Consider the following 14,251-nt stretch of genomic DNA (forward strand, 5'->3'; position numbering starts at 1 on the left):
CCTCTGTTAGCTACCTCTACCCCGAGGGTAGGACAGCCAGGTCATCCCAGTTTGAATAGGATTGTCTTGTTTTAGCACTGAAAGGTCTGCTCCCAGGAACTCCCTCAGTGCTGGATGTACCAGCACAGTTGGTCACCCCGCCCTAGGGACATGGTGTACTCCAGCCACACCTGTAAATCTGCAGGTCAGGCCCGACTGCCCTGCCTACCTTCCTGCTCACTACAATCCTTGTGCCCGCCTTGCTTCGACAGATAAGCACCACCTCCTGGCCTCTCTTCTTTCCTACCATCCCGACTGTTGGCAGGGAACGCGGGTCTGTCACGATACCTCCTACAGCCAGGCCTGGTCTGCAGACCCCTCCCCCACTGAATTCCCCTCTGACGCTGAAAACTTCTCACCAGCGCATCTCTCCTTGCTTTGGCAAATGGCATGTTGTCCAGGCCATTCTGTGGAACAGTCAGTTGGTGGGTTTTCCGGCCTTACATAGAATATCCTCTCGAGCACACTCACTCCTCAGAGTTTTTTGATTCCCTCTCCTGCCATCTGCCATGGTAATTCTGGCATTTCTACTTCACGTAGTGTGGGCCATGTCTTCTTCCAGGCTTCCAAGAGCTTCCCAAGCAGCACGTTAGCATCATTTCCCAGGGTCCTTGTCAGGGTGTGAAATCCTGTATCAGGGAAGGAGCTCCCATATTGATAAACTCATTCATTCAGCTTTACATTCCATTCCCTCCCATTCAGCACCCTCACTTTGCCATGTGTACACCCCGGGCCCTCCCAGTACACGTGGTGGGTCCCATACATTCTTCGGTCCCTAGTCCCTTTCCTCCCACTTCCCCTGATGGCTTGTGTAGTGACTTGGTTGTTGGGCCAGGGTCCGGGAAGGGAAGGGGGTAGCTCCTGAGCAGACAGATGTTGTCATGTGAGGTGGAAGCCCCTGCATCATCTTCAAGCAAGGCGAGGAGCACGGGACTGTAATGGCAGGGAGTGAGCTCAGCAGGTCTGGGGTTTCAAAGTTCTCAGGTTCATTGACCCCAAGTCACATAGTTCTGCTTCTTCCAAATCAGAGCTCTGATCTTGGCACAGCCAAATAACCCAGGGTGAGGATTCAGGATGCCGTCTTCCCTGAGCTCCACCCTTATGATTAAGTCCAGGTCCTGAACCTCAGCATTCTCCTTTCCGCAGCTGCTGGAGAAGTGAATCTCCCTCTTTCTATGGAATCAAGGAAGCCCACTGACTTTCACTCCTTGCCACCAATTGTTAATTATTCACCTACAGCCTTTCATTGTTTTTTTTCCCCCAATCCATCCACTGAACCCAGCAAGAGCCATACAATTCCATTGTCCTTATAATGACTAATTTCCCAATGCGCTCAGCCTCCTGAAATAGGCTCCCTGCCCTGCATTCCCTTCCACCAACATCCCATCCCGGTTTCTCCAGCAGGAAAAAGTTTAACAATCGCACAAGCCAGGAGCTCTGGGTCCTGCACCCACCATGAATGATGGGGTTTTCTTTGCCTGCTGGCCAGCGGGGGATCTAGTTCCACAATCCCATTTGGAGTTAGCTTCCTCAGCTCACTCCCAGTTCCAATTGTCCTTGGTCCGGCTCCCTGGGAGTTCGCCATGAAGCTTGACAAAGCAGGAAGTTTACTGGGGCATGTCCTCAGATCAACTCCAGTGGGGACTGGGGACGGCAGGGCTGGGCAGAGGGGGAGGCTGAACTGCAAAGCATTCGCAGCAGAGCCTCAGCCCATCCCACTGGGGTTCTAAAGCTGGGAATAACGTTTCAGAGGTGCTTCTTCCAGTCGTTGGCTGTGGCTGCTCGTGGGGAGGGGCGAAACCTTGGGCCAGCCAATCCCTTCTGCCCAGGGGAATTCCTGAGAAGGATTTTTTTTTTTTTTTACACTAATTAACCTTACCCTTCACTAGTTTCAGTATTTGACTTCACATCTTGTGAAGCCATAGGAAGTGTGTCTTTAGTCCTGAGAAAGGAAACAGACAGAAAACTATCGGGGTTTTTTCTTTCTAGGTCAAAGTGAGTAGTGCTTTACCAGGAATAGTCCAGCATTATTTATGGCTCTGGAACCACCATCAGCAGGACTCCCTTCTTGGAGTGGAGGTCATTTGGGAAATCATTGTTTGTGGATCCTCTGCTAGGGGATCCCCAGGCCCTTGGCCGGATGAGGAAGCCCCAGTCTTTCAGGGAGGCAGTGTGAGCCACTGGTAGGCAATACTCTTGACAGTGGGAGAGCCAGCTCCTCGGGCCTCTGGAGAGTCTGGGAGGTGCGCCGCTGCATCCACCATGCAAGCCAGGTGGGGAGAAGCCAGCGGAACAGAGGCTGGGAAAGAGATGGTTCCAGGGACGTGATGCCGTGCTCAGAGCCCTGAGGGGCTGTGCCTTGCTCCAGGAGGCATGCTTACTCTGTAGGACCACATGGACCAGCCCAGCAACAGTGGGCGATAATTGTAAGACCCATGTTGCCTCCACCAAGGGAAGGCCTTTCAGCCATCTGACTGTTAGGAGAGAGACTGGGGCAAACTCCGGAAGGATGGAGCTCCCTGGCTGTAAGGTAAACAAGCAGAGACTATCCTATCAACTGTTGAAGCTGTTGTTGAAGAGATTTAAGCATCGTTCATTCCCATCTTGAGCTTTGGAGATGTGGGCGATTTCCGCTGGACCAGTCCAGCGGATAAACTTTGCGTAGCTCTGCTCTTAGGTATGCGTGGCAAAGCCCCGACTCTGGGTCCTGTTTTCTTTTAGGGTTCCAAGTGAGATGCTGGATGGGTCTGAAGCGGGAGGCAACAGGGTGGGTGGATTTAATGCCTGTGCAGCGAGCGGTGGAGTCCATGGTGACGTGGGCTGTCCTCCAGAAGGAACCCTGTGCGTCGAGCCTCCCTGCTGTCACTGTGTGCCCCTCCAGCTGGAACGTGCATCCGCCGATCCTGTGCCCAAATGGGTGTGCGTCCCTCTGTGTGTACACAGACACGCACACGAGCTCTTCCCAACACAAATATATATTTAAGATTTACTGTTCTGGAAAACCTAGTGAATAATGTAAATGCTGAAAGCCTGCGTCTGGCAGAAAATATTGTTCAGGCTGCCTCATTGAAATTCAGCCTCTCATGCACACTTGGTAATACACACGCCGTATGAATTATGGATTCCGAGGCTTTATCTCTCACACGACACATGAATGTTTGATAAAGATTGTTTCCAATATTATATTTTGTCAAAATGCTCATCTAAAATTCAGTCAAAAATGCTTTCCGGTAATTATGCACTGACTTCACAGGGAGCAGAGAAGGGAAGGTAGAAAGTGCCTCTCCGTGGGGTCATTGCTGTGTGTGTGTGTGTGTGTGTGTGTGTGCGCGCGCGTACGTGCGTGTGCATGTGTGTGGCTTTTTTTTACCCTGGGCATTTCTGCTGAAGGGGTAAGGGAGCCTGACAGTGTTTGTGCTGAGATTTCTTTCTTCCTCTTGCGCGCCCTCATTACAGAAGCAGCTACAATACGTTCTGCCCTTCGCCTTGCAGACACTTGGTAGATCGTTCGCTCCGCATTTATTTTTAAACTCACTGCTGGCTCATGGGCAACATGGCCTTAGTCTGGCCTCCCAGCAACTCCTGCTCCCCAGATCCTCCAGCTGATCTCCTCCAATGCACATTCTTAGCCCACACGCCCCAGCCCCACCCTCCACCTGCCTTCAGTGGCTCTTCATCTCTTACAGCAGAGATGGCAAATCCCCACACCCCCTGCCAGCTCCACTCCTGCAGCCACAGCAGGCACCACCAGTGAGTATGTCACTCTTTCCCCCGACTCTACCACAGAATCCTTCTTAACACATGTTCCAGGCAACCACTGGCAATCAGATGATGACGGTGTACAAAAGGAAACCTATTTATCCTACAAGGTACAGTTCAGCCTCTAGAGCATGGCATTCTAGACCCTTTAGGACCTTACCGCAGCCTTTCTTCCAATTCTCATCTCTGGCCATTCCCTTTCCACCCTCTCCACGTTCTCTAGTCCCCACTCCATGCCTCTACACCTGCTTTTCCATCCACCTGGAATGCTCTTCATCCCCCTAGCTCCTTAGCAAACTCCTACTCATACATCAAGACCTCTGTAAAGCCTTCCTTCCCTCCCCCAGGTCTGGATACTCTGTCCTCTGTGATCTCAGGGCACTCTCTGTACATCACCCTGCATATCACAGAGTGAATGGGTGACTGAGAGTAAGGACACAGCCTAACCCAGTCACTAGGAGGGACTTGGTAGAGGCATGTTGAGCCACAGTGCAAAGGAAACTTACGTTCTGTGCTCACAGATAGCCCTGGTTTTCATGGAGCTACATACAGCATAGAAGCTGGGACATTCATAACACTGATATTAGGAAGATTTCTCCTCTACCTCCCCCACTATTGAGGAAAATTACTATGCACTTGGTAGCTATGGTTTTAAGAAAAAGCAAGGCAGGCAAGCATCCTTGGAGGTGGCCAGTGTTCCCCTAAAACATCTTCACCGAAGTGTTCCTTTTCTCTGTGAGGGCCAGTCTCCCCCCAACCCCCTCCAGTGTCGGCCTTGATTCCTCCCTCTCCCTCTGCACTCACTACCCACCAGGAATGGGAAGTCCACACCAGACACCCTTTGAATCAATCCCCTTCTCCATCCCTGCGGCCCCACCATGCTGCAGGCTGTCAACATCTATCCTCAAGAAGACTGAAACAGCTTCCCCTGGTCTCCCTACCTCCTTCATGCCTCCTCCAAACCATTCAGCCAGTGTGATCTTTCTAAACCCAAATCTGATCATCTTGCTCCCTGCAAAGAACGCTTTGATGTTTCTCCATTTCTCCTAAAGGCCAACCTGGTACCTTGAAGGGAAGGAGCAGTATTCATAATATTGAGCCATCAGTAAGGCCTGGCTATCACCCACCAGAAGAGATGCAGGGAGTGGGGAGGGTACAGCTCAGTGGTAGAGCGCATGCTTAGCATGCACAAGGTCCTGGGTTCAATCCCTGGTACCTCCATTAAAAAAATAAATAAACCTATTACCCCAACGCATGCCCCACCTCCCGCCAAAAAAGAAGAGATGCGAGAAACAACCACAAAGGCCAAGTGTTGAGAATTAAGTAAGGATGAGCCGAGCAGAAGGCCCGGAACTAGGTCCAGTCCTGACCACTTTCTGCAGCCACATCAACCCCTCCCCCATCCTCACGCTCTGTCCTCCACCGGACTCCTCTCTCACCTCAATGTTTCTGTTGTCCCCCCCAGCAGAGAGGACACCACGTAACAGCAGACAGCTGGGCGCAAAATAGTTGTTTTAAAAATATGTATTGGATTTAAAGGAGAGGCAGGAAATGCGGCAGCCCCAGGGGTCCATCAGGGAAGTCTGCTCTAGCAGCAAGCAAGGCTCCCCGCGTATCAGCAGGCGTGTGAGCTGGAGCTGACAAAAGCAGCCTCAGAAATGTGGAAGCGTGTGAGCAGGGGTGCTGACAGCCCCTAAGCCAGGCGCTGAGCAAACGCTGTTCTCAAGACATTGCATGTTTCAATATAACTGTGGTGTAAGAATTACAGCCCCGGATTTCAGCTGTTCCCAGGAGGGCTGGGAGCAGACAGCATGCCAGCAGGGAGAATCCCTGAGAGAACCTCCGGATGTGTTTGTTGTATGGTTTGTGTGTATCTACAGCCTTCCTGTCTCTCCTCCACAAATGCTGCCTGCCTGCCGGCTCTTGCCAGGCCCTGTGCTGGGAACTGGGGGTACAAAGACGGAGACTACAGGCCTCTGCGTCCAAAGCTCTCACGTTCTAGTGGGTAAGTCAGATGAGCGAGCAGACATGTTCAGAGGTTGGGAGAGGAGCCCACAGGTGGAAGACTTTACTAAGACAGGCATCAGAAACCCAAGCTTCTAGGAGAAGGGGCATCAGGGCTAGGACCGGAAGGATGAGTAGGAGTTTGCTGAGTCAGGGATCAGAGAAAGGACGGAGAGGCGTTTCAGGCATCAGGAGCAGCAGGGAAATCTGCAGGGAGTTCAACAAGGCCAAAACGGAAGGCCGGATGAAGGGTCTGTGTGCTGAGATCAGGCATCTGGACACTGCCCTGAGGTTTCAAGAGGGCAGTGTACACACAGGTCATAGAAGGAGTCAAAGCCAGAACTAGACCTTGAACCTGGGTCTGCCTTGCAACCACTTCTTGTCCTTATTCGAGACAGCAGCTCAGCTCCTCCCTCCCCTGTGCATGCCATTCCCCTAAAGAGAGGTGGGACTCCTCTCCCCACTGAATCTAGGTGGCCTGTGGCTTCTCGACCAATGGAATCGAGTGGAAGTGTAACAATGCCAGGTCTAGGCTGAAACTTCAAGAGAACTGGAAGTTTCCACCTCCCTTCTCAGTACACTTGCCCATGACTGAGACTGCCATGCCGTGGGGAAGCCCGAGCTAGCTATGCAAGAGACTTTGAGGAGAGAGAATAATGCCAGATGACAGAGCCACAGCTGTCCTAGCCCGAACACCAAACATAAGTGAAAGAACCATCTCGGACATTCTAACCCCAGCAAATCTCACAGAAGCCCCAGACAGCTGGTTCTAGTCAATTTGTCACAGGCATCTCCAGCTGAAGCCCCAGTCATAGAGAAGAGTTAAGGCATTCTTGCTATGCCCTGGAAGAATTCCTGACCCAAAAGAGAATAATCAAATAGATGTGGTTTTACACTCTTAGTTTCAGAGTAGTGGTTTGTTGTCTGCAGGAGATAACTGAATTACCAACCCAGTTATACCAGTAGGAGTGTGTTCAGCTGCAAATAACAGAAAATCCACCTGCAATTGTTTAAATAAACAAATAGGGGACTTTTCCTTCCACAAAAGAAGCAAGCAAACAGACAAACAAAACAAACAAACAAACAAACAAACAAAAAATAGAGGAAGGTGGCTACTTAAAGGCTCTATGAAATCAAAGCCAGCATCTTTGGCCTTTCCCTTAAGGTGACAAGATAGCTGCTATAGCTCCAGACATCACGTTCTAATTCTAAGAAGGAAGAGGCAGAGGGGGAAAGGGCTATACCAGCCATCTTAGCCCTCCACACCCCCAACCCAGGGAGAAGGGGTCATGGAAACAGGGAAAGGGTGGAGTGAATTTCAGGAAGGAAGAGATGATCAACATCAGCCAAGGTCACAGGGAGTGAAGAGAGGTCAGTACAAGCAAGTGCCCATTGCCTTGGCTCTGAGGAAGATCATAGCTGGCCTCAAAGAGAGCAGTTTAAGTGGCGGTATGAAAAGGAAAGTCAAGTGTAGCCACTGAGGAACAAGTCTACGGCATGGACCCTGGGAAAGCACTCCCAGGAAGCCTCAGACAGTAAAGATGTCAGTCATCTGCTAGAGTGGGATCTTGGGGAAGGAGACTTCAAGATGGGGGTAACTGGAGAATGTTTATAAGCTGTTAGGAAAGATGCAGATGAATGAAAGGGGTTGAAAAAACCAGGAAATAGTGGGGATGTAGCAGGGAGCAAGTTTCTTGAGAAGGAAGGAGGTGACGTGACCCAAAGTAGAGGTTGTGGGATCAAAAGGGAAGAGAGGTGAATGGGAAGGAAAAAAGGATGGATTTTTAATGGAAACACATTTATATGGGGTGAGAGAAAAAACTGAAGAATAAAACAGATACATCACTAGCTAAATAATCAAGAAAAAAGCACAAATACGTATCATTAGAAACGAAAATAGGGATATCACCACAGATAGATGACATTAAAAGAATTATAAAATTACTCCATTTTGAAAACAGATTTTAACACATGGATAAAATGGGTGATATTCTAGAAATATAAATGATGAACATTAACCTCAGAAAAGATAGGAAATCTAAACAGTCCAATTACCAGAGAAGAAACTGAGAATGTTGTCAAAGAACCACTGTCCATTAAAGTACTAGACCCAGACAGCTTCACAGATGAAATCCTTGACCTATTACAAGGTCAAGAAGCAGTGCTATTGGAAGTGCTCCCAAATATTGTAGTGGAAAAGGGCTTTTAAATGAATCTAAGAACCCAGTATAAATCTAAGAACCCAGTATAATGGTGAAAACAGAGTCAAAAAAAAAAAAAGAAGAAGAAGAAGAACAAAAAACCCTAATCCTATCTTCAAGACAATATAAATGCAAAATTCTAAAGAAAATATTAGCAAGGAGAACACAAATGTATTTTAAAGGGATAATATGCTACCACCATGTGGAGTTTATTCCATAATGCAAGGATGGTTCTCTACAAAGGAATCAATTAATAGAATTCACAATATCAAATATCAATAAGAAAACCACATAACTCTCCTAGGAAGGCAGTTGATAAAAATTAAACTTTGATTCTTGATTAAAAATTCTTAATAAAATAGGATAATATGAAAATTCCTTAATATGAATTTATATCTATATTATATTTATATATTATATATATATATACCTGTACCTGTAGTTATATATACATATAAATCTCATAACTGAAGCCAAACTTCACAATCATTTCTGATGGAAAATCACTAGACTCTTCTCTGTTAAAGTCAGGAAGAAGCAAAGAACACCACTGTAACTTGCTCATTGTGCAAATCTTCACCATCCCTGTGTCCATGTCATCAGCCATATGATGTTGCAGTTTCTCCTCCTAAAGACAGAGTGTCTTTTCCACCCTACTGATGTTTAGTTTGGCCATGTGACTTGTTTTGGCTGGTGGAAAGTGTGCAGAAATGACAGAGAGCCAATTCTGAGCATTGAAATAAGAAGCATTATGTGTTTCGACTCACCACTTTTGCATTTCCATCATAACCATAGAAAAGGATGCCACAGTTTGCTAGCTGGTCCAGGAGGATGAAAGACACACAGAATAGAACTGGACCCAGCCTGGAGCAAAGCCCAGTCAAGCCCAGCCTGGATCAGACCCCTCAGTTGACCTGCAGATACATGAACAAGGATAAATGATTGTTTCGAACCACTGAACTTTGAGTGGTTTGTAATGCAGTATTATTGTAAGCTGATATACCCATTTTCATGACTATCATTAAACATTGTTTTTGACCTACTAGCCAATGCAACTAAATAAGAGAAAGAATTAGGAGGTATATAATTGAAAGGAGGTTGCAAAATTATCATCGTATTGGCCATCTGATCATATACTTTTAAAACAAGGAGAAAAATCTCAGTTTTTAAAAGAGCTGTGAAAACACTAAAAGACTTCAGTAAGAATTAATATATTAAAAAATCAATAGCTTTCCTATTTAAAATAACCAATTAGAAAATTTAATAAAGAAGAGATTTCATTTATGATAATAAAATGATTTTAAAAACCTAAAAGTATGCTAAACACAAAATGCACCTAGTCTATAGGAAAAAAAATCACACTCTACTGAAGAACATAAAATGACTTCAATAAATGAAAATATACCCTGTTCTAGAATTGGAAGAGTCCTGTTGTAAAGATTCCACTTCTCTTAAATTAATCTATGTTAGTGCGATCCAAAAATCCCAAGAGCTAGCACACAGGCATATGACCTAGGCTCTGCCAACCAGATGGCCCAACATGAGACTTGCATTAGGAGAGGGTAACAGGCAAGCAGGGGCTGCACGTGTTCTGAGTTGAGGGAGGAAGTGGCAGAGACACCAGACTTGGGAGTGGGAGAAGTGAGGGCGTCCTGATGACCACCCCCCCAATGCCACCAGGGAGGGCTTCAGATTTGTGTCCAGAGATGGCAGCAGCATCTTCCCCAGAACAGGGAGGTAAGTTCCAGTTTCCTGGCTGCGCACCCACCAGTTTGGATCTCTGGTCTTTCTGGAGAGGCCCCCAATAGTCTTTAATCAATTCCTTTTCTGCTCCAGTTGGCAGAGTAGATTTCTCTGTTTGCAATTTCAAATCCTGACTGATACACAGACTAAGTGAACAGAAGATAAGGTGCAGAAGTAGACCACATATATCTGGAGGAAATATCAGTAATGATGGTCAGCATTTACTGAGCACCTACCCTGCACCAGGCACTGTTGCACATGCTCGTAATTATCTCATTAACCCTTCCAACAACCCTAAGTTATTATTCTCCTCTTAAAAATCTGGTAACCAAGGTACAGGGAAGTTCTTGCAACTCATATATAATGAAGTTGACATTTTAGTTCATTAGGAGAGAGAAAAATCACTCAATAAATAATTTGAGGCTAGCCCACTGGAAAAATAATGTGCATCTCTACCTCACTCCTTACACTAAAATTAACTCCACATTGATCAGGTTGGAAAGAAAAAAATTAAGCAATAAGGTAAGTAAAAGGTAATATAAGAGTACGTTTCATAGTGTTAGTGTAAACTAACTAACACCTTGTTTCTAAGACAGAAAATTCAGAAGCCATTTAAATACTGACAATGTTGATCACATTAACATGAAACAGTTCACCCTAGCAAGGGAGAGGAGTGGAGACAAACCTGGATTACAGTCATTGCAACCCATATGACAATGAGCTGATATATGTAAAGAGGTCTTACAAATCAATAAGAAAAACAACAACAATCCAATGTAAAGAAAGGGTGAGGGCATTTCAGAGGAAAACTACATATATGAAGGACTTATAATCCCTTACACTTTTAAATATGGAAAGTAAAACAATAATGTGGTGGGTATAATGTTTCACCTATCAAGCTGATAACTGAAAAACTCAGTAATGTGTGTTGTTGAAGAGGTCATGAGGAAATAGATGGGCCCTACCTGTTATAAAGTAATTGTCAGGTAAGGAAAATTTTCCAATAAATATTTTAAAAATTCACATACCTTTTGAACCTGCAATTCTACTTGTAGAATTGTATCCTGTAGACACACCAGTGCGTGGACATAAGCACGTATGTACATAAAGTCTGTGGTAATGTTGTTAGTAACAGCAACAACCTAAGTGTCCATCACCAGGGAACTTGGTTAAACAACTAATGATATGCAATAATGATAAGGAATGAGGTGAAAGCATTTGTCTTTAAGATAAAATCATTTTTTACAAAATCCAGGTGCACAGCACTGTATCAACTAGATGCCGTCCACTAGAACTTTCTGTGATGATGGAAATGTTTTGGATCTGCACTGCCCAGTAAGGTAGCCACCAGCCACGTTCAGCTAATGATGCTGGATATGCAGCTAGTGTGAATGAGGAACTGAATTTCTAATTTTAATTTTAATTAATATCGACCTAAATTTAAATAGTCACATGCTGAATAATGTAACTGGTAATGCTCACATTTGGGTGTATGAACCAAAGCAGCATTCCTGAAAAAACTAGAGATGTGGAAACAGACATTGCTCCTGCCAAGCAGAACTGGGGTGTCAGATGTTTTGGGGGAGAAGGAGAGTTCTTTGTCTATTTATATCTTTAATATTTGACTGGTTTACCATGTGTGTAATGATCCATTTCATACTGAACTCATTCGTGAAAGTTCCAAAAGGAAAGCTGGGATGGTCTTGAGTGAGCCTCAGGTGTTTTCCATGCATCAGGTTAGAGTGGTCTGTGAGAGCGCATGGAGGGCTGGTGGGGGACCCAGCTCCTGGAGAGATTTGGCTGTTTGGGTCAGAGGTTGAGGACGGGGAAGGGGCTGACTAACCCCAAACAAAGGAATCCTGAGCTGTGGGGAGCATTTTGCTGCCGTTAGAAGCCAGCATTCATGAGGAATGGAAGCCACGCAGCTGAATGATCGTTGCCAGCAGCCTAAATGTAGACACGAAGTCAAACAATCAGATTATTCCCCAGAGATATGTAAACAGAAGAGTTGAAGAGGAAGGGATGGATTGGATTTGGAGAGACGAAAAATGCAGAATCTACAGAATCTGGCAGCCGATCTGATGTGGGGACTGAGAGACAGAGACAAGCTTAGAATAGCTCTCGACTCTTGGCTTGCATGACGGGACGGATATTGGGGCCATGGGGGAAATAAGGTTTCCAAGAGGAGCAGCTTTGGGAGGAAAAGATCATAAGTTCAGTGTTGGCATGTTGACACAGCTGGAAATTTCTAGAAGCCTCCAGGTATTTAGGTCTGAAGCTCAGCAGGGAGAACTGCAGTAGAGAGTTCCACTGGAGAGATAGCCAGAGATGGGCGATCACTGAAGCCAAGAGAACTTTCAGATTCACCCAGAGAGGCGGAGTGGCCAGGGACAGAGCCCCCGAGAGCCGAATGCAATAGCAAAGGGCTGGGAAGGGGAGCCAGGGAGGACTCCGAGGATGAGCATGGAGGGATGGAGGCAGGAGGGAGAACTGGGGAGAAGGGCCAGGGAGGAGTCAGTCTCAAGAAACAGGAAATAGGAGGGAGGGTATAGCTCAGTGGTAGAGCATGTGCTTAACATGCATGAGGTCCTGGGTTCAATCCTCAGTACCTCCATTAAAATAAATTTAAAAATAAATAGATAAAAAATAAATTAAAACAACCTAATCACCTCCACCCCCCCCAAAAAAAAAGAAAAAGAAAGAAAGAAAGAAACAGGAAAGAGTCTACAAGGTCAGGTGCCACAGAAAGATCAGGTAAGATGCAGTGACCTCAGTGGGAGCAATTTCAGGGAAGTACAGAGAGGGGACACATGATTTCAGCAGGTTGAAGGGTTAATGGGAGATGAGGGAGTGGAGATCACCAGGGGAGACTCTTGTTATGTCTGGACACTCAGCTGTGAAAGGAAGGAGGCAAAAGGAGCAGTATCTAGAGGCAGACTGAGTAGAGGGCTGTAATTTTTTACGTTTGTTTTGTTGCTGTAAGATGAGCGAGACAGGGTAGGGTTACTGACAGTGAGGAAGGACTTCTCAAGAAACCAGGCGTAATTAACAAAACAAGGTCCCTGCGGAGGCAGGGAGAGGTGGGCTCTGTGATGCACAGAAGGTGAAGCCCTGATCAGGAGAGCTCCTCTGAGAAGGAGAGGAAGGTTGGGCGGGGGGTCCAAAACAGGAGCAAGACGGTGGGACGGGAGGCTGGAAGCCGAGTACTTTTGCACAGTGGCCTCAGTTTCCTCAGTGACATTGGAGGTGTGATCACGGAGATAGGAGAGGACAAAGGGTGTTCTTAAGTAGAGCAGGGTGGTGGGGTTGAGTCGGGTAAAGATGGTTGGATTTGCAGAGGGTTCAGCTGAGACTGAGCCATGATGAAGGGGTCCAGGGGCTCAGGTGAAAGTGTAGACTTCTCCATCAGCTCACAGCAGCCTAAGGACCCCGCAGACCCTGAGTCACCCTCCGGGGAAGAAGCAGGGCAGAGTGTTGGCTAATTGTGTTGGTTTGATGTGCACTCGCTATTTGGCAACTTTGAGCAAGTTCCTTGGTCCCGTCTGAGCCCCATCAGGAAAATGAGATGAATGGCTTCCACCTCATAAGGTAACACACTTAGCCTAGAGCGTTCTCATTAAAGATCAGCTACATCACAATTAACAGTAGGAGTGTAAAGATGCCGAGGGGCCTAAGAGGAAGGTGGGAGTACTATTCCACGGAGTCTAGATGAAATAGCCAAGTGAAGGCGGGAAACGAGAAGATTCATTCTAACTCACCTTCCTTGGCCCTCAGTTTCCCCACCTATAAAATGAGCAGGCAGAACAGCAGCTAAAGAAGTCTCCATCCTGATAGCCCAGGGATGCTCAAGGCCAGCTGCTTCCCTGGGATGTTGACACTCACACTACAGATGCCCTGGGTCACAGTGAGAGCCATGGTTAACATGCAGGGAGCGCTTGCATCCATCTCCTACAGGTTCACACACGGTAGCATTGATCCCTCACTTTACAGATGTGAACAATGAGCCTGGAGGAAATAAAGTGATGACCGCAGCCCTAGAGCTGCCCCGTCTCAGAGGTCAGAGTCCACGTCCAGTGCTCACTTCTACTTCCCACAGCCAGCACCCTCCCTCCCCGACCTGGACCTCGCTTCCTTCACTCTCTCAGCAGCCCGTTCCCCACAAGCCATGGAAAGGCAGTGGACTGGAATGAAGGCGTGTCTGCAGGGCAAGCGCCCCAATCAACAAGAGTAGGGCAGAGAGCGCCAAGGTCCCTCCACTCAGCAGTGAAGAGCTTATCACCACCTGGTTTGGCTGCGTGTGTGTCTGCCAACTCTGCCCACCGGGGCACCGCTGGGGACCCAGGAATACAGGGAATAGCTTAGAGTTTATGTGTCTGCTGTTAAAAATCAATAGTTTCCCTCCTCGGGAGGTACCCTCAGGGGCAAAATAGAGCAAATCGCTTATTAGCGTCTGCGTGCACACTGGCAGATGATGAAGCAGCCAAGGAGCTAGTCATACATCGTAA

At 47.0% G+C, this 14,251-nt stretch overlaps 1 long non-coding RNA gene across 2 annotated transcripts in view; it reads right to left on the bottom strand.

The window, feature by feature from the left end:
* LOC123619192 (uncharacterized) overlaps nt 1-14,251 on the bottom strand; it is a 157,048-nt gene that overhangs the window by 53,517 nt on the left and 89,280 nt on the right. For both annotated transcript variants that reach the window (XR_006727736.2, XR_006727735.2), the window contains one exon: nt 8,771-8,917. This is a non-coding gene — a long non-coding RNA (uncharacterized LOC123619192). The remainder of the gene's footprint in view (nt 1-8,770; nt 8,918-14,251) is intronic.

Source organism: Camelus bactrianus, chromosome 11 (genome assembly GCF_048773025.1).
Source record: "Camelus bactrianus isolate YW-2024 breed Bactrian camel chromosome 11, ASM4877302v1, whole genome shotgun sequence".
Classification (NCBI taxonomy): Eukaryota; Metazoa; Chordata; class Mammalia; order Artiodactyla; family Camelidae; genus Camelus; species Camelus bactrianus.